We start from the raw sequence: 19,677 nt of genomic DNA on the forward strand, positions 1-19,677 counted from the left end.
AAGGATCTGATAGTGGACTGAAGCAGAAAGCAGGAGAGGAACCATCACCCTGTTTGGATCAGTGGCACCGCAGTGGAGAAAGTAGACAGCTTCAAGTACCTTGAAATCAACGTCTCGAAGAAGGTCCGTCAGCGTCTATATCACCTCAGACACTTAAGAGACTTCAAACTGGCCTCCAAGATGCTGCACAACATTGAAACATCCTCACAGGAAACATCACAGCCTGGTCTGGTGTGTTCAGCTCAGCTCATCATCTAGACCGAGCTCCCAGACCTGCAGTCCATCTACACCAAAGCTGCTCCAAGACCAGGAAGATAGTGAAGGAGCCCAGCCACCCCAACAATGGACTCTTCTGTCTGTTACAGTCAGGGAAGCGGTTTCACTGAGAGGATGAGAAGGAGCTTCTTCCTGCAAGCTCTTCAGGACCTCGACCAGAATTTCATCTTTACTTAAATGTCTGACCTGAATGTGACCGATAACCTTTGAACTTGATTGTGTGAGAGGGACCAATCCAAAACCACATCAGCTGGAAAGCTACAGATTGTTCATGCTGTTGAAATCCAGATGTTTATTAAAACGGACACATTTTGTTGTAATAAAGATAAACAAACGTCTTACTGAGTTCATCTTCTTCTTCCTCCTTCTTCACAGGCTTCATCTGGAAACCTCCACGCTGTCGCTGCACCTCAGAGAAGACGAGTTCCACTGGGATTAAAGACACTTCACCTGAAATTCCATCAATATGAGAAGAAGAGACTCAACAACTGGAGGGAATGTAAGCTTGTGGGTTTGGTCACCACAAATAAATACTAGTTGGATTGAATCCAGACTGGAGTGCAGTACAGGACAGTACGGTACAGAACATGTACAGGAATATTGCTCCATATTTACTTACAGAAGAAATTATCATCATCATCTTCAGGTTCTTCCTTTTGTATCAGTTCCTTCTGGATTCCTTCATTCTGTAGATCCACAAGAGTGACGTGCTCCTCTTCCACTGTCTTCATTATTAACGATCTGATACACAGACAGACAGACAGATAAACGTACTTTATAATGTGATGGTCCCAGTGCACCTGGTTTAACCTTTTACATCATATATGGTGACGGTGTGTTTGTGTACATTCTATATCAGCATCTTCAGTCTGTCCTGTATGAGGACCGTCGTGGTGCAAAGACTCCAACGTCTAACAATGAAACCAATACAAAAACTACTGAAGACAAACTACAAAATCTGCTTTAAGCTCAAAGAGAGATCAAATAAAATAAAAATAAAAACAGTGCAAATAGTAACAATAAAATGGTAACATTTACAGTAATGAGGTCATAATAAAAATAAAAATTAGTGTGTATGTGTGTGTGTGTACATGTGTGTGTGAGACGTGGTCACCCACTGTCCCTCACCTGGTGGCAGGTGTGTGTGTAGAGTAGAGCTCTCTCTGTGCTCCCCCAGTAGGTGGGGCAGTTTGTCGGGGTCTGGGAGGGAGGTAAAGTTGGGGATGATGTTGTTAAATTTAGGGAAGAATTGGGAGCGGACGTGGTGGTACTTGGTACACCGGGTGAGGAAGTGCAGCTCTGTCTCTACTGTACTGAGAGTGCAGTGCTGGCACAACCTCTCCTCCCGGGGCAGCCAGGACCGGGTGTGTCGCCCCGTCTCCACGGCCAGGTCGTGTGCGCTCAGTCTGTACCTCGTCAGGGTGTTTCTTAATTTAGGGTCGGATACTGTGCTCAGATAATCTGCTGCACTGTAGTGTCTGTTTAGGGCCAAATAACAAATAAAACTGCATTTTACTCTGAGTTTTAGTTTCAGTTTCTCAATAGTTCAGATATTTAGTTCTGAGTCTCTGTGTAATTTGGTTTATTCTAATTGTGTTTGCAGATTATTCCTGTTATATCCAACACAGAACGATAAAATTATAAACTTCAAGTAATAACAGACACAAAACACATAAATCATATTACCATGTAATAACTCTGAACATACAAGTACAAACACCATTTTAACCACGAAAAGCCACTTTTTATCCTTTATAGTTCTTATTCAGTTCTTACTCTTTTGTAAACATTTTTTGCTCAATAGTCCTTCTGAATCCTGCTTTCCACTGTTTAGACTTTACACCGAACTAACCACAAGAAATCAAGTTTATTTTTAGGCTCGTTTTCATTAAAAATACAATCAAATCCTCCTCGAATTTCCCACATGTTCTCCTCATCACTGAAAGTGTAAAGATCTCATAACTCGGGTCCCAGTTTCTTTTTCTTTAACCCAGGAGTCTCAACAGATCAACAGATAAACTAGTTCACGATAAAGCTTTTAATAAAGTTTCTATAAAAGAAGCTGTAAACAAACCTAAAAGAATTTATGCTTTTTTGTAAAACTTGATTTAAAAATGAATCGTTTCGATCAAATGATTCATTTTTCTGAATCGATTCGAGTATGATAACACACTGTGCTTCAATAAGAAACAAGTTAAAGCTTCTCAAATCCTCACAGTGGTGTTTTATTATGAACTGGTGTTACTGTGTAAAATATAGTTTATAAATAAAGCGGAATAAATAATAAATAAAGATTTTACTTACAGATGATTCACTTCGGTACAAACACGGTAACCGCTGTAAGTGGAGCTGCTGCTGCTTCTTCTGGTCTGAACTGAGTCGGTTGATTTGAATCGTTCTGGGTTATTAGCGCCTCTACTGGACTGCAGTGTGAGGACCGAGATCATCACCACATTCATTCCTTCTTCTTCCTAAAAATGCTCCACTGTTCCATCAAGGACCTGCATGTCCTCCCTCACCGCATCCATAAAGAAAGCAGGACGGAGGGAGGGAAGGGTGTGGTCATGTTCTAAAAGGAATCATCTGCATGTGAGACAGCTGCTAACTGAACATGTGAGCTTTATGAACTGAACGCGTTACACTGCCATCATTAAGATTGTTACCGGCCTCAGGCCTAGGGGAAACCTGGGCACGGTACAAACATCCGATTCCCTTACAAGAGAGAGACGGACACAGAAGTTAGCGTGTGCAAAGCTCTGGCGTTCTGTTTATTAAATATAAAAATATCAAAACATACAAAAATAGCAAATATCAAAATTCAATTACTTTAAAGTGCACAAACAAAGTAAACCCATCAATAACAATAAACATTGACACAAAAAAATAGAAAAACTCAAATATACTAAATTCTCCTTAACCAAATATATAAATAGAAAAAGATAACTCAATAAAGCAAATTCACAATAGTCCAAGAATAAATATAACAAATAACCAAAATAGTAATCATAATAGTAATAATATATAATAATAATCCTAATCAATCTTAATAATAATAATAATAATAATAAAAAACTCCAGTAACCCAATTCATAACATTCAAACTATAAAAACCCAAAAGTAACTAATTAACAAAACTCATTAAATATATTACCTTTAACCCATTTAACCAAACAATAAGGGAAAAAAGAGGAAAAGAAAAAGACAACACAACCTATTAACTATCAAATATCAATAACAAAACCCTTAACCAAAACCCACAATAAACCAAACAAAAGTAATAAACTTTAGCATCAGCCTCACAGGTACTCAACTATTTAAAAGTGCATACTGCAATTAAAGTGCTGTTCAATGAACTGAAAACATTAACACAGCTCATTCTTCATTTAACTAAGTGTTTTCACTTACATCAGCCTTAACACAATGACCTACACAATCACATAGCATAGCATTCATTCATTCATTCATAGAATTCAACGACCATGGCAACCAAGTTTGTTTGGGCTAACGCTAATGCTAACGGCGTGCGACTACCAATAGTAACGATTTACTCGACAGTATAACATACATAGGCACATAGCACATCGCATATGTTACAACCACGCAGATAAAAAAAGCATAAGTAGAATAAAACTACAATTTCCATACCTTACAAGAGAGAGACGGACACAGAAGTTAGCGTGTGCAAAGCTCTGGCGTTCTAAGCACTGCTTCCACGCTCACAGCTTTGTACACACGGCCGTTCTCCTTGTAAGGTGCGCCCTCTGCTGGTCTGGTGCCGTTACTCAGTAGTTTAGTACCTCTTTGTTAAACTGATTGTTTTTAAAACTAAGTTTATTAAGAAAAAAACCCAACCAAAAGAAAGGATGAAAAATGTACAAGCACACAAAGAAAATAGCTACCCCTAAAACCCAATAAGAATTACCAAAGTGTAGAAGGGGTGTTGGTTACCATTGACTACAATTTTCAACCCCCTTACAGAGGCTTCCTCAGTCCATCCTCATCAAGTTAGGACAGCTGGTCCAGTCCAGCAGATCAGGGCTTTGTACACAGTGCTCCGTTTCAGTGAAATGTCGTGTTAGCGTGCTACACAGTTATAGAGTTTTATTACACAATAACAGTATGTAAACTGTTATGTGAACACACTATAAACCTGAAACATCAATAACAACACAATATTTGACCATTTGAAAAAGGACACAAAGAAATGAATTATTTAATAGCATCTGGAAAAACAGAAGCTCAGGTAAGCAGCGGTTATGATTGTTTTTGCTGTGTTTGGGATTTTGGCTGCTGTGCCGTGATTTATTAAGCAATCTTGTTTTGCAATGAAAACAAAACGTATCAGTTGAAGCTTTTAACTGGTACAGAGGAAAGTAAAGGCACGAAGTAAAACGGCAAAATACACTCGCTAATCTGTTGTAGTCTTTATCTGCACTTACAGATTATTTGTTTCTATGCTACATTTCCAATATACTGTATTTTTTGTGTTTATTATACTGACTCGTGACTTGACTGACTTATATTTTGTAAACATCTCTGCTTGTAACGGTATGAGAGCACAGAGGGGCTGTAAGCGTGACACTGCTGTATAATAAATAAATTTAACATTGCTACTTCTAATAATAATAATAATAATGATAATAATAATAATGTTAATAATGATAATAATAATGTTAATAATAATAATCATGATAATAATGATAATAATAATAATAATAATGATAATAATAATAATAATAATAATAATAATGATAATGTTAATGATAATGATAATAATACTACTACTACTACTAATAATAATAATATTCATGATAATAATAATAATAATAATAATAATGATAGTAATAATAATAATGATATTAATAACAATGATTATAATGATAATAATGATAATAATAATAACAAATGATAATAATAATAATATTAAGAATGACAATAATGATAATAATAATGATGATAATAATAATACCAATAATTACTACTAATAATAATTAATGAAAATAATAATAACAATGATAATAATAATAATGATAAAAATAATAATAATAATAATAATAATAATAATAATAATAATACTACTACTACTACTACTACTAATAATAATAATAATAAACAATCAGCACAAAGATGTTTTTTTTTTTTTATTATTTAGAATAAATAAAACATTATTAATTACAACAATGTAAATGGATACACACAAATGAACACTTTATTTCTTTCTTCTTTCTTTAACGCTCGCTTACACTTTTAACCTGACTGTGACTATAAAACTGTACAAACCACCTGTAAACAAAGTTCAACTGTAAACAAAGTTCACCTGTAAACAAAGTTCAAATGTAAACAAAGTTCAACTGTAAAAAAAAAAAGTTAACGCACCAGTGCCACCAACTGGACTGGAGTTGAACAGCAGCTTAGCAGTAATAAACCTCCATTAGCCCTGTATCTCTCAGGTAGCTTTAGAGAGTACTACAGTCAGTCCAAGACGTTCTTCCAAGCAGTTTCTCTAATGTCATGTTTTGTTTTCCAGCATGTTTCTCTAACTCTGTTCTTTCTTTCTTATACCTTTTGTAATCTGTTAATCTGAGTTTGACTGTTTCCTGTGTATTACAGTGTTTACAGAGTCCAGTGGGGTGATTCTCTATTCTGTGTAATGTTTGAATCAAACTCTGATGCTGTGTATTGGAATATGACTGTAGTGACTCTCACCTCATCCTCCAACCCGCTTAGGAAACTAGATTTTCTGCTCATTTGAGAGGTCACGGTCATCCTGACCAACTTATGAAAACTGTTTTTTTACATGTTGACTCAGATGTTACTTATAAAACTTGTTCTTCACACACCTGAGCGGTTGCTGCAGTCTGAGCATATGGCCACCTGTCATAACATTGTAAACCAGTGAGATATGTCTGTGTCGGGGGAAAACAGCAGGTGAGGCTGGGAAAGTTCCTCAGGGACCCAAATCATCAGTACGGGTGCTCCACAGGGTTGTGTACTCTCCCCACTGCTCTTCTCACTGTACACAAATGACTGTATCTCCACGGTCCCCTCTTTTTACCAATGTAGCAACACACCTGAGGTAAATGTTGATGTTCCCAATACAGCTGAGCACAGCTTTTCAGTTAGCAATCAATGCTAACAGTAATTGTTGTTATATTAGCAATATGGAGTCGTTTTTTTTAACAATGTACCAACATAACTGAGGTAAATGTGGTTATTCTTGATGTAGCTGTATACAGAATTTCAGTTAGCAATCAATGCTAATAGTAATTATCATTATATAATTGCAATATGGAGTAAATGTTTAACAATGTAACAACAGAACTGAGGTAAATGTTGATGTTTTCGATGTAGTTGTATACAGAATTTCAGTTAGCAATCAATGCTAATAGTAATTATCATTATATAATTGCAATATGGAGTAAATGTTTAACAATGTAACAACAGAACTGAGGTAAATGTTGATTTTTTCGATGTAGTTGTATACAGAATTTCAGTTAGTGATCAATGCTAATATAGTAATTGTTGCTATATTAGCAATAAGTAGTAGTTGTTGTTTTTTTTTAACAATGTACCAACAGAACTGATGTAAATGTTGATATTCCCTAGATATTTTATTAACAAACAAGCAATAACAAGCAAAATACATAAATTACACATAAATGACAATAACAATACTAATCCATGCAACACAATAGCGAAAGGGGAAAAAAAACGAAAACAACCTTACAGATCAGCTCTTCATCATTCTGCCACCTCAAACTGGACACTAATCAATAATCAAGGAAATAATAATAATAACATCCGACACCAAAAGAACATGGTTGTTTGGGTTTACACTGTTTGATAATGTTTTACATATTTGACATTAATGTCATGTTGCACATTATGGGTTTGGATTGATGCATCACTAAATATTGAGACTTTCACTGTTTCACACTAAGGTGGTTTACATGGAATTGTTCTACTTTTAACTTTTAGTTGTTAGCAAAGTTTAAAAGTGTAATGATGAAAGGATTAGGACCCAAGGATGCAGAGTTTTAAGTTGCAAATGCAACTTTTCTTTATTGAACACAAAGGTTAATTGTGAATACACAAACTAAAATAAACGAGAGCAAAAATGAATCGGGAACCCTTACAAAAGGTATTAAAGTTCAGTTTACTGGAGGGCAGAAAAGTCCAAAAGTTCTGTGTTTCATTTTCCCACAGTTAGTTGGATAAAGCATCGATTCTGATCTTTCATCCCAAGTGATCTCAACTTCTTTTACAGCCTTTCTGGGGGAAAAGGACTGTGATGTTCCAAGGAACTATGTTATGTGCAGTAATGCGGCACTACTGTCACTACGGTGTGCCAGCCAAGATAGTTAACATCATCAAGAACTTGAATGATGGGATGACTTGCAGAGTAGTCCATGGTGTCTTTTAATGTCTCTGTTGATTAAAACTCTTCCCACACTGTGAGCACTTATACGGTTTGACTCAAGTGTGAATGCACCGGTGTATTTTAAGATTACTCGTAGTAAAACTCTTCCCACACTGTGAGCACTGATACGGTTTCTCACCAGTGTGAATGCGCTGGTGATTTCTGAGATTACTCTGACAATTAAAACTCTTCTCACACTGTGAGCAGTGATACGGTTTCTCTCCAGTGTGAATGCGCTGGTGTGTTTCGAGAGCACTCTGTTGAATGAAGCTCTTATCACAATGTGAGCACTGATACGGTTTCTCTCCAGTGGGAATGCGCTGGTGGGTTTTGAGAGCACTTTGTTCATTAAAACTCTTTCCACACTCTGAGCACTGATACGGTTTCTCTCCAGTGTGAATGCGCTGATGGGTTTTGAGAGCACTTTGTTCATTAAAACTCTTTCCACACTGTGAGCACTGATACGGTTTCTCTCCAGTGTGAATGCGCTGGTGTCTTTTAAGATTACTCTGTCCATTAAAACTCTTTCCACACTGTGAGCACTGATACGGTTTCTCTCCAGTGTGAATGTGCTGGTGTGTTTTGAGAGCACTTTGTTCATTAAAACTCCTTCCACATTGTGAGCACTGATACAGTTTCTCTCCAGTGTGAATGCGCTGGTGTTTTTTGAGCTTATCCTGTTGACTAAAACTCTTATCACACTGTGAGCACTGATAGAGTTTCTCTCTAGTGTGAATGCGCTGGTGTCTTTTGAGAACACTCTGTTGATTAAAACTCTTCCCACACTGTGAGCACTGATGTGGTCTCTCTCCAGTGTGAATGCGCTGGTGTAATTTCAGGGCACTTTGATTATTAAAACTCTTCCCACACTGTGAGCACTGATACAGTTTCACTCTAGTGTGATTGCGCTGGTGTTTTTTGAGATTACTCTGGTGATTAAATCTCTTTCCACATTGTGTGCACTGATACGGTTTATTTTCAGTGTGAATGCGCTGGTGTGTTTTGAGATCACTCAAATAACTAAAACTCTTCCCACACTGTGGGCACTGATGTGGTTTCTCTCCAGTGTGAATGCGCTGGTGTAATTTCAGAGCACTCTGATTATAAAAATTCTTCCCACACTGTGAGCACTGATATGGTTTCTCTCCAGTGTGAATGCGCTGGTGTGTTTTGAGATTAATCTGTTGATTAAATCTCTTTCCACACTGTGAGCACTGATATGGTTTTTCTCCAGTGTGAATGCGCTGGTGTTTTTTGCGAGCACTCCGGGTACTGAAGCTCTTCCCACACTGTAAACATTGATACGGTTTCTCTCCGGTGTGAATGCGCTGGTGCACTTTGAGATTGCTCTGGGTACTGAAGCTCTTCCCACACTGTGAGCAGACGTTTCCTTCTTCCTGTGTATGACTGAGAGAGGTGTTAATGCTGACAGTACCAGAGGACGTTTGCTGAGTACCAGAGCTTCTGGTGGGCGTCAGATCCTCACGTTCACTCTTAATCTTCACCAGCGCATCATATTTATTATCGATGCAGCTCTTGTGATTGTGGAGGTGATTTTGGGTTGTAGAGGAACGTGGACACGAGGAGCAGGAGGAATCCTTGTTCAGTTCTGAAGCAGAAAATAATAAAACACATTTATAACATTATAAATAATAAAATACATTTATAACATTATAAATAATAAAATACATTTATAACATTATAAATAATAAAATACATTTATACCATTATAAATAATAAAATACATTTATAACATTATAAATAATAAAATACATTTATAACATTATAAATAATAAAATATATTTATAACATTATAAATAATAAAATACATTTATAACATTACAAATAATAAAATACATTTATAACATTATAAATAATAAAATATATTTATAACATTATAAATAATAAAATACATTTATAACATTATAAATAATAAAATACATTTATACCATTATAAATAATAAAATACATTTATAACATTATAAATAATAAAATACATTTATAACATTATAAATAATAAAATACATTTATAACATTATAAATAATAAAATACATTTATAACATTATAAATAATAAAATACATTTATAACATTATAAATAATAAAATACATTTATAACATTATAAATAATAAAATACATTTATAACATTATAAATAATAAAATACATTTATAACATTATAAATAATAAAATACATTCATAACATTATAAATAATAAAGATTGTTAGTAAATGTTAAACTGAGATCCGATGCTAAAGTCCTGTAACGTGATTCATCCTGCATTCATCATTTCCTGCTCACACTGATCTGCATGAGCACAATACAAGCTTTCACTGTATGATGCTTCATCCCAGGTGCCTCTGATTCTATTCAATACAAATATCTTACTGAGTTCATCTTTATCTTCAGGTTCTTGTATGGGGTCATGTATAGCATGTATAGCAAGATTTTGGCCAACAATCTCCTTCCCTCTGTAAGAGCATTGAAGATGGGTCGTAGCTGGGTCTTCCAGCATGACAATGACCCGAAACACACAGCCAGGGCAACTAAGGAGTGGCTCAGTATGAAGCATTTTAAGATCCTGGAGTGGCCTAGCCAGTCTCCAGACCTGAACCCAATAGTAAATCTTTGGAGGAAGCTGAAACTCAATGTAGCGACAGCTCCGAAACCTGAAAGATCTGGAGAAGCTCTGTATGGAGGAGTGGGCCAAAATCCCTGCTGCAATGTGTGCAAACTTGGCCTTCTCACCAAGCTGCTTGCTATTGTCCTGTAGCCCATCCCAGCCTTGTGCAGGTCTACATTTTTGTCCCTGGTGTCCTTAGACAGCTCTTTGGTCTTAGCCATGGTGGAGAGGTTGGAGTGTGATTGATTGAGTGCGTGGACAGGTGTCTTTTATACAGGTAACAAGTTCAAACAGAAGCAATAAATACAGGTAATGAGTGCAGAATAGGAGGAGCTTCTTATTTCATGCAATAAAATGCAAATTAATTATTTAAAAATCACACAGTGTGACTATCTGGATTTTTTAACATTCTGTATCTCACAGTTGAAGTGTTCCTACGATAAAAATTACAGGCCTCTCCATTCTTTGTAAATGGGAAAAAAATCTGCAGTATATCAAATACTTATTTTCCTCACTGTACTAACCTATACACTGTACAGTCAGCATTATCTGTTTAATATTCTTTATCTTCTGTCTCCTCATTTCACTCACCTGCTCACGTATGCACTAAAATCTACAATCTAAACACTAGGTCACAAAAATATTACAAGTAATTCAGACACGACCAAATTATGAGAAATTATTTTTTTTAAAAAGTTATAAAAACATCTTACTGAGTTCATCTTTATCTTCAGCTTCTTCCTTCTTCACAGACTTCATCTGGAAACCTCCACACTGTTGGTCCTCTGAGAAGAGCAGCTCCACAGAAGGGACGAGTTCCGGAGGGATTAAAGTTACTTCACCTGAAATTCATCAATACGTGAAGAAGAAGCTCAACAACTGGAGGAAACTGAAGGTTGTGGGTTTGATTTTCCAATCACAAATCCTAGTTAGATTAAAACTTAAACCCAGACTGGAGTGTATCAGCACAGGACAGTACGGTACAGTACAGGTTCTAATCCCACTATCCACATTCTCTTATTATTTCCACTGATTAGTAACTCCAATACTAACTGTACTGTACCTCACTGTACTGTACCACACTGTACTGTACTATACTGTACTAGGGGTGGGCGATATGGCCCTAAAATAATATCACGATATTTCAGGTTATTTTTGCGATAACGATATTTTTGGCGATATAACAAAACACTGAAATTTTTTTATTTTAGAGAAAACACTGCTGCAAAACAAAATAATGTTCAGGTTTTATTTAGAATTAATATAAGTTAACACATCGTAGTAAATGTAAGAAGTATGTAAGAATTACACACACTTTTCTTTATTTTGTCTTTCCAGTAAAAATTTTGTAACCTAATGTCATTGTAAAGTCAGACAATTTTCATAGGTGTGGCCAGACTGAGACCATCGCTCACACAGGGGTCGCACAGAAACTGATGCCTTTTTTTATGTGGTCACTCATTTATTTACCTATACAGGCAGTGAGTGCCATGTAGAATTACAATACGAAGACCCGCATACTAATAATAAGCTTTTTTTCTCTTTCTATTCTCCCTGACAAATCATATATATATATATACGTAGTTAACAATGACACTTTAGGTCGCTAAAATACTAAGAATAAAAGTCAGGCATTTTCTGTAGAGTAACCATTTTTATTTTAATTTCTCCATTAACAGCACCCACCATACAGCTATGACAGTTAAGTACACTTTTCATCTCAAAAGCATCTGAGCACGAATATGATGCTTAAAATAGCGTTAAGATAATCTTAACTGTCAGAGTGTGTGTTTAGTGTGATGCTTGCTCTACCAGTTAAGTTTATCTTTACACCAAGATTCTTTTAAGAATCTGGACCCAGGTTAGTTAGTCTTCTTGTGACACACAGGATGAGCCATAATCACCATAACCAAGCAAATTTTCTCATCATGCCCAGTCAAAACAAAACTAGTCACACATTTTCTGAGTATCTTTTTTTTATTCCCTGTAAACAGCATATACCATGCAACAAGAGCCATCAAGGTGGCCCATGTCTGACCAGTGTACAGGACAAGGCCAGGGTGTTCTACCTCATGTCAATGGTGAGTTTACTGAAGAAGGAGAAAAGCAATTTTTCAGTTGGGTATTAGTACGTTAACACTACAGGTAAGAATGATGCCTGAAGTCGCTGCAATGCAAATAATAAAAGTCAGGCATTCTCAGAAGCACAGGATGTGCCATAATTGCCATAACCAAGCTCATTTTCTCATCATGCCTTAACCAAACCAAACCAAAACTACAGTGGTGCTTGAAAGTTTGTGAACCCTTTAGAATTTTATATTTCTGCATACATTTGACCTAAAATGTCATCATATTTATATCATATCATATTTAAGTCCTACAAGTAGATAAGGAGAACCATATCAAACAAATGAGACACAAATATTAGACTTTGTCATTTTTTTATTGAAGAAAATGGTTCAATGTTACAGATCTGTGAGTGGTAAAAGTATGTGAACCTTTGCTTTCAGTATCTGGTGTGACCCCTTTGTGCAGCAATAACTACAACTAAACGTTTCCGGTAACTGCTGATTAGTCCTGCACATCGGCTTGGAGAAGTTAGCCCATTCCTCCATACAACTTCACAGCTTCAACTCTGTTATGTTGGTGGGTTTCCTCACATGAACCGCTCGCTTCAGGTCCATCCACAACATTATTGCATTAATATCGGGACTTTGACTTGGCCATTCCAAAACATTAACTTTATTCTTCTTTAACTATTCTTTGGTAAAATGACTTGTGTGCTTCTGGTTGTTGTCTTGCTGCGTGACCCACGTTCTCTTGCGGATGCAGCAAAACAGGCCTAAACCATGATACTACCACCATCGTGTTTCACAGATGGGATAAGGTTTTTATGCTGGAATGCAGTGTTTTCCTTTCTCCAAACATAACGCTTCTCATTTAAACCAAAAGATATGTTCCATTGTTCCAATAGCCTTCTGGCTTGTCCATCTGATCTTTAGCAAACTGCAGATGAGCAGCAATGTTCTTTTTGGAGAGCAGCTGCTTTCTCCTTGCAACCCTGCCATGCACATCACTGTTGTTCAGTGTTCTCCTGATGGTGGACTCATTAACATCAACATTAGCCAATGTGAGAGAGGCCTTTAGTTGCTTATATGTTACCTTGGGTTCCTTCGTGACCTCGCAGACTATTACACGCCTTGCTCTTGTCGTGATCACTGTTGGTCGACCACTCCTGGGGAGGGTAACAATGGTCTTGAATTTCCAACATTTGTACACAATCTGTCTGACTGTGTATTGGTGGAGTCCAAACTCTTTAGAGACCCTTTCCAGCCTGATGAGAATCAATGACTTCTCTCAGAAATCTTCTTTGTTCATGCCATGATACACTTCCACAAATGTGTGCTGTGAGAAGCAGACTTTGATAGATCCCTGTTCTTTAAATAAAACTCATACCACTCATACCTGATTGTCATCCCATTGATTGAAAACACTCTAATTTCACCTTCAAATTAACTGCTAATCCTGAAGATTCCCTCACAGATATGTTATATTGGATCATTTTCCTCAATAAATAAATGACCAAGTCTAATATTTGTGTCTTATTTGTTTGATCTGAATCTCCCTATCTACTATTAGGACTTGTGTGAAAATCTGATGAAGTTTTAGGTCAAATTTATGCAGATATACAGACAATTCCAAAGGGTTCGCAAACTTTCAAGCACCACTGTAAAAAAAAAAAAAAAATAAATAAATAAATTAATTAAAAAAAGTCATGTATTTTCTTTTTTTTTTTTTATTCGCTGTAAACAGCACCTACCGTACAACGAGATCCATCAAGGTGGCCCATGTCCAACCAGTGTACATGGGCAGATGCTTCTCAGGGGACAGGACAAGACCAGGGCATCCTACCTCATGTCAACGGTGAGTTTAATGAAGAAGGAGAAAAGCAATTTATCAGTTTATTAATACATAAATATTATAGGTAAGAACAACGTCTTAAGTTGCAAAATGCCTCTTCTGTAGAGTGAACTTTTTCATTTTAATTTCTGCTTTAACAGCACCCACCATACAGCAGGGACTGTCAAGGCGGTTCATACCCAATCAGTGTGCACGTAAGTTTGATCAGTTAGAATGAACAGCCCTACAACACATTAATCATGAATAGAAAATTGACTAGATCTTGTAAAATGATATTTTTTATTTATTTTGCAGCTGTAGACAGAACTGTCCTGGAGGCACTGAGAGAGATGGACCTGAAGATAAATTACCTGACATCTCTTGTAGAATCTCTTGTGGGTGGTCGTCAAATTTTGCCCCCACAACAGCAAGATGATGAAGACTTGAATGTCATCCCTCTGGATTCAGTAGAAGCCCTAGAAAATTTAGAAGAAAGGCTTCTGAGCAACGGACTGAAGCAAAGGATGGTAAAGCTCATTTATTAATTATTTCCCATCAAATAAGACCATGATTCACAAAGTATTTACAAATATTTCCTGTTGTTTTATATTTTTAAGTGTATGATAGCTTTAACTTTAAAAATGTACTACAATTGCAAGAAAAAAAAAATACAAATAACATTTGGGTGAGTGACAATGGGAGAATGTAACTTTATATATACGGATACATACTTAATTAAAAAAACCTTTAAATAAAATGCAAATAAGACATTTAATAGTAACAACAAAATGTATGAAGTTTATACATTTCTATTACTGTGCATTATTTCAGATTAACATGCTGTCACTAAGTGGTGGACATACCATGAAAAAGACAATCTGGAGAATTGCCAGCAAGGTGTTCACCCCCAACCTTGCGAAAAGCCTTAACTGGTGTGGCGAGGTCTAAAACAAACCGCATGTGGACAAGTTATTATTGGTAAGTCAAGATAAACAATTTACACCTAAAGAAACAATCAGAATGTTTATATAATACACTGTTAAAAAAAATTAAAGGAACACTTAGAAAAAATCATGCAGATTATCTTTCCTGATATGAACTGGGTAATGTGTTAGGAACTAAAGGATGCCACATAGTTTAATGGAAATGATAATTATCATCCTAGAGAGGGTTGAATTCAAAGACACTCCAAACATCAAAGCGAAAAAGTTATGCAGCAGGCTAGTCCATTTAGCCCAAATTTCATTGCAGCAACTCAAAATGGTACTCAGTAGTTTGTATGGCCTCCACGTGCTTGTATGCATGCCTGACAACATCGGGGCATGCTCCTAAGGAGACGACGGATGGTGTCCTGGGGATCTCCTCCCAGATCTGGACCAGGGCATCACTGAGCTCCTGGACAGTCTGAAGCACAACCTGGCGGCGTCGGATGGACCAAAACATAATGTCCCAGAGGTGTTCTACTGGATTCAGGTCAGGCGTGCACCAGGAGGAACCAAGGACCCACTGGGCACCAGTGGCGGATCTGCCAATTCCGGTGTTCTATGGCAAATGCCAATCAAGCTCTAAGGTGCTGGGCTGTGAGCACAGGGCCCACTACAGGACATGGGGCCTTCAGGCCACCCTCATGAAGCCTGTTTTGATTGTTTGGTCGGACACATTCACACCAGTGGCCTGCTGGAGTTCATTTTGTAGGGCTCTGGCAGTGCTCATCCTGTTCCTCCTTGCACAAAGGAGCAGATACTGGTCCTGCTGAGGGGTTAATGTCCTTCTACGGCCATGCCCAGCTCTCCTAGAGTAACTGCCTGTCTCCTGGAATCTACTCCATACTCTTAAGACTGTGCTGGGAGACACAGCAAACCTTCTGACGTATTGATGTGCCATCCTGCAGGAGTTGGACTACCTGTGCAACCTCTGTAGGGTCCAGGTACTGCACCATGGTACTAGTAGTGACGCTGACCCTAGCCAGCTGCAAAACTAGTGAAAAATCTGTCAGAAAAGACGAGGAGGGACAAAATGTCAATGGCCTCCTATTAAACCATTCCTGTTTTGGGGTCGTCTCATTGTTGCTCCTTTAATGCACCTGTTAATTTCATTAACACCAAAGTAGCTAATACTGATTAACAACCCCCCTGCTACTTAACTGACCAGATCAGTATCCCAGAAGTTGAACTGAGTTGATGCTATACTCTGATTAAAAAGTGTTCCTGTAATTTTTTGAGCAGTGTATTTTGTTAATAGCAACATGATGCTAGGTAGTCTTAGTAAACAGTTTCTGTAATGCCCACACAGTGTTTGTTGTGCTTAAAAACAGTTCATGCCTGTCCCTATTGGTACTCTGGTTTCAAAACCAGTATATCACAAAAAAAGTATCTAAAATATTAATATCAAGTTGCTTTCTGTAAAGTCCAATAAATTGTAAAAGAACAGCTTACCACAAGCCCACAGCACGTGCTTTTAAACTGTAGCAACTTAAGTTGTAGCTGCCATAAATAAAAGCTAAATAAAATAAAATAAAAGTAATTTTACCATGGTGCATTATATACCGCACGCGACAATGACCAGCTTCAGCATGCATTCGTTTTACCACAGTTAAGTGCATTAAACGTTCAGAAAAGTGAACTGATAAACGCTACACGGACCCTTTCTTCTTATAATACCTTCATAGTCCAGTACAAAACAATGCACGCGACAATGACCTTAACCTTATACCAATCGTGCAGCCACTAACACGTGGGAACAACCTGACTAGCTAGCTTATCTTATTCGGTACACCACAAACTTTTGCCACAATGCACGTGGTTACTCACACTGATAATTCTACATACATGTCCAAACTGCACTGCACTCTGTTAGGATGAATCTTTTGGTTCACGAGGTCCTGAAGAAAGCAGTCGGGAAGTCCAGAAAGTACTCTACAAAACACTTTATTAAGTGTAAAAATGATCTGTGAATATATGCCAGAGCTAAGCTGAACAGCGCTCTTTTCTCCTGCAGTCTAGACACACAACCACAAAAGCAAGAGTAAGACCTGAGCCCGCCATCCTTTTTTAAACTAGTCTAGGCTCCTCCTCCGCCGCTGCTGTTGGAGCCAATGAAATGTGCTAAAAAGCCCCGGGCTCCGCCTCCCCCCTTCGGTATGAGTCAGGGGGGGATCCGGGTCACGGCGCCATTTTGAACAATAGACCATGCGGCCTGGATGTCGTAAAACTTGGACAGTGCCGTAAAACTTCCCATATTGAATTTATGTTTAATAATGATGTTATGTTAAAAACCTAACACCCCCCCTTGAAAGCATCTTAATGCTTTCACATTAACTTTTAACTATAGGTTAGGTGTCTCTAGATTCCAGGAGATAGGATAGCCGTCAGCAACCCCCAATTTAACCCCTTCTGACTTACATGGCCACTGGGCTGAATTTTTACAATAAAAGGTATCTAAAAAATAAAAGGCTACCAGTTAAACTAAAGGAACCGTACCTATCGCAACAGCTCCTACCCTTAAACCAAACAAACAAACAAAAATAGTAAATAAAATAAGAATAGGAAAACAAAATAAAGCAATTTAAAAATAGGAAATCAAAAACGACTTCTACAGGAAGTCCGTTCAGGTTGTCCTCCACCAGACGGAGCTGCAGATATTCAGAAGGGGCCCATAGCTCCTGTGTCTCTGCAAGACTCCTAATGTCTTATGGATTCTCCCCTGTCGGTCTTACCTGTTTCCACAGAAGCACAAACATTTAAACGATGTAACACAGAGAATATCCTTCCTAAAAATAGCAGAGTATCAAACATATATACATTGTAAACAATCCTGAACTAACCCCTTGCGTTTTGTAGCTAAACTATGTGTGTTGTACTTAACTAGTGTTCTCAAAGATGATCTGCGTGTCTGTGAACTATATGTTTATGTTTTTTCCTCCTAGTCTAACCAAATCCTTTCTCTTCTTCTTGTTCCGGTGGCTTCTCTGGACTCGTCTTCCGCATAGTTGGTTTTGTCGGGCTTTCTGCTGTGGTTTGTTCCCTGTAGGCAGGTCCAGTTGGTGGCACTTCTGTCCCTTGGAGTGGGTCTTCCAGTCCCCTCATTGTCTGCCTCTGCCAGTCCTTCCAAGTCTCCTTCCTTCATCACGGTGTGATCAGTAGTGCTGGTCCTCTCTCCTCGTCTTGTCTGGACGGTTTTACCTTTAATTAAGCAGAGTTAGTAGCACTTATGCCGCTCGAAGTGGGTCTTCCGGCCCACCTTCAAGGGTATCCTCCTCATCATCATCTACATGATATCTAGACAAATCAGCCAACACCATCTGGATAACTGGTGGATCCTGCCCCCCTCGGCTTCCTCTACACACTACTTCTATCACAAATTTTTCTATTAATACCCTGATGCACGCGATACCACAACAACAACATATCACTAAAATTACCAATCCCACGCATGCTGACATCACCAAACTCGCAATAACTTCCTTCCATGGCCCAAACATCCCTTCTAGCCACTTAACCCATTCATACCCACATACAATCATACAACAGACAAACATATAAGCTACTTACCCAGCCCTCACCGCAGCCACCCCACTCCCAACATCGGGATACACGGCCACGGTGAGCTTAGACACCACTGCCGCAAGGCTTTCTGGGTAAAGCCTGTGCCGGCCCCCAGTAGCGACGCTACACTGCCCCCTCCCTAATGGTCAACCGTCCCGGTGACCCACTCACCAGCGTCCACTGGGTGGCTCCATGTCCGGACCGCACCCCATTACACTGCCGAGTCGCTCTTCCACCCACTGCTGGACCGGGCACCCTGCCCCTACAGCCACCTGGGCTAGCGCACTCAGACAGACCGGGCATATTGGCTCACCAAACCATCAGAGCCACCCAAACACCACGATCCCACTTCTGACACCAATGTGGCGCCGGCGAGTAAGGAAGGTTAGCGTCAGGGCCGCTAGTGAGCTGCCTTTGGCAGTTCATTCAGTGGTTTAGGGACAGACACCCATTCATTGTTTGGAAGGAAAATTCAGGGATATTATCGTGACAAAGCCCTTAATCCTTCCAAAGCTCGTGTCACACTACCCTCGGGTGCAGTATTATTGGGGATGAAGGTGCAACACGATGACCCCACAATCTGGCAAACTCCACCTTTCTCTGCTAACAACATGTCTAATGCCATTCTATTCTGTAAGGTCATAAGTGAAGTCTGGTCTAGCTGGTCTCTCAGTCCCTCAATGGCCTGAACACTGAAATTAACAAATCTCTGCTGATTGTAATAGAGATAGTTTACCCAGTCTACATTCTTATTGATAGTTACCCACCAAAAGAGTGCACTTTCAAACCCTGCAGCAATCTGGTTCCCAGCCTTAAATTCATCTGGGACCCCCCTTGGGACCCCTATACCATCAATCCACACGGTCTTGTCAAAGGATCCGCCAGGTTTGACCTCTCGGGTGTCTCTTCGATGGCT

The 19,677-nt window shown here is 38.4% G+C and overlaps 2 pseudogenes; one reads left to right on the top strand and one right to left on the bottom strand.

Moving 5' to 3' along the window:
• LOC134302895 (uncharacterized) overlaps positions 1-19,677 on the top strand; it is a 657,104-nt pseudogene that overhangs the window by 240,999 nt on the left and 396,428 nt on the right.
• Positions 1-19,677, bottom strand: part of LOC134300509 (zinc finger protein 585A-like) — a 45,066-nt pseudogene that overhangs the window by 4,143 nt on the left and 21,246 nt on the right.

Source organism: Trichomycterus rosablanca, chromosome 2 (assembly GCF_030014385.1).
Source record: "Trichomycterus rosablanca isolate fTriRos1 chromosome 2, fTriRos1.hap1, whole genome shotgun sequence".
Classification (NCBI taxonomy): Eukaryota; Metazoa; Chordata; class Actinopteri; order Siluriformes; family Trichomycteridae; genus Trichomycterus; species Trichomycterus rosablanca.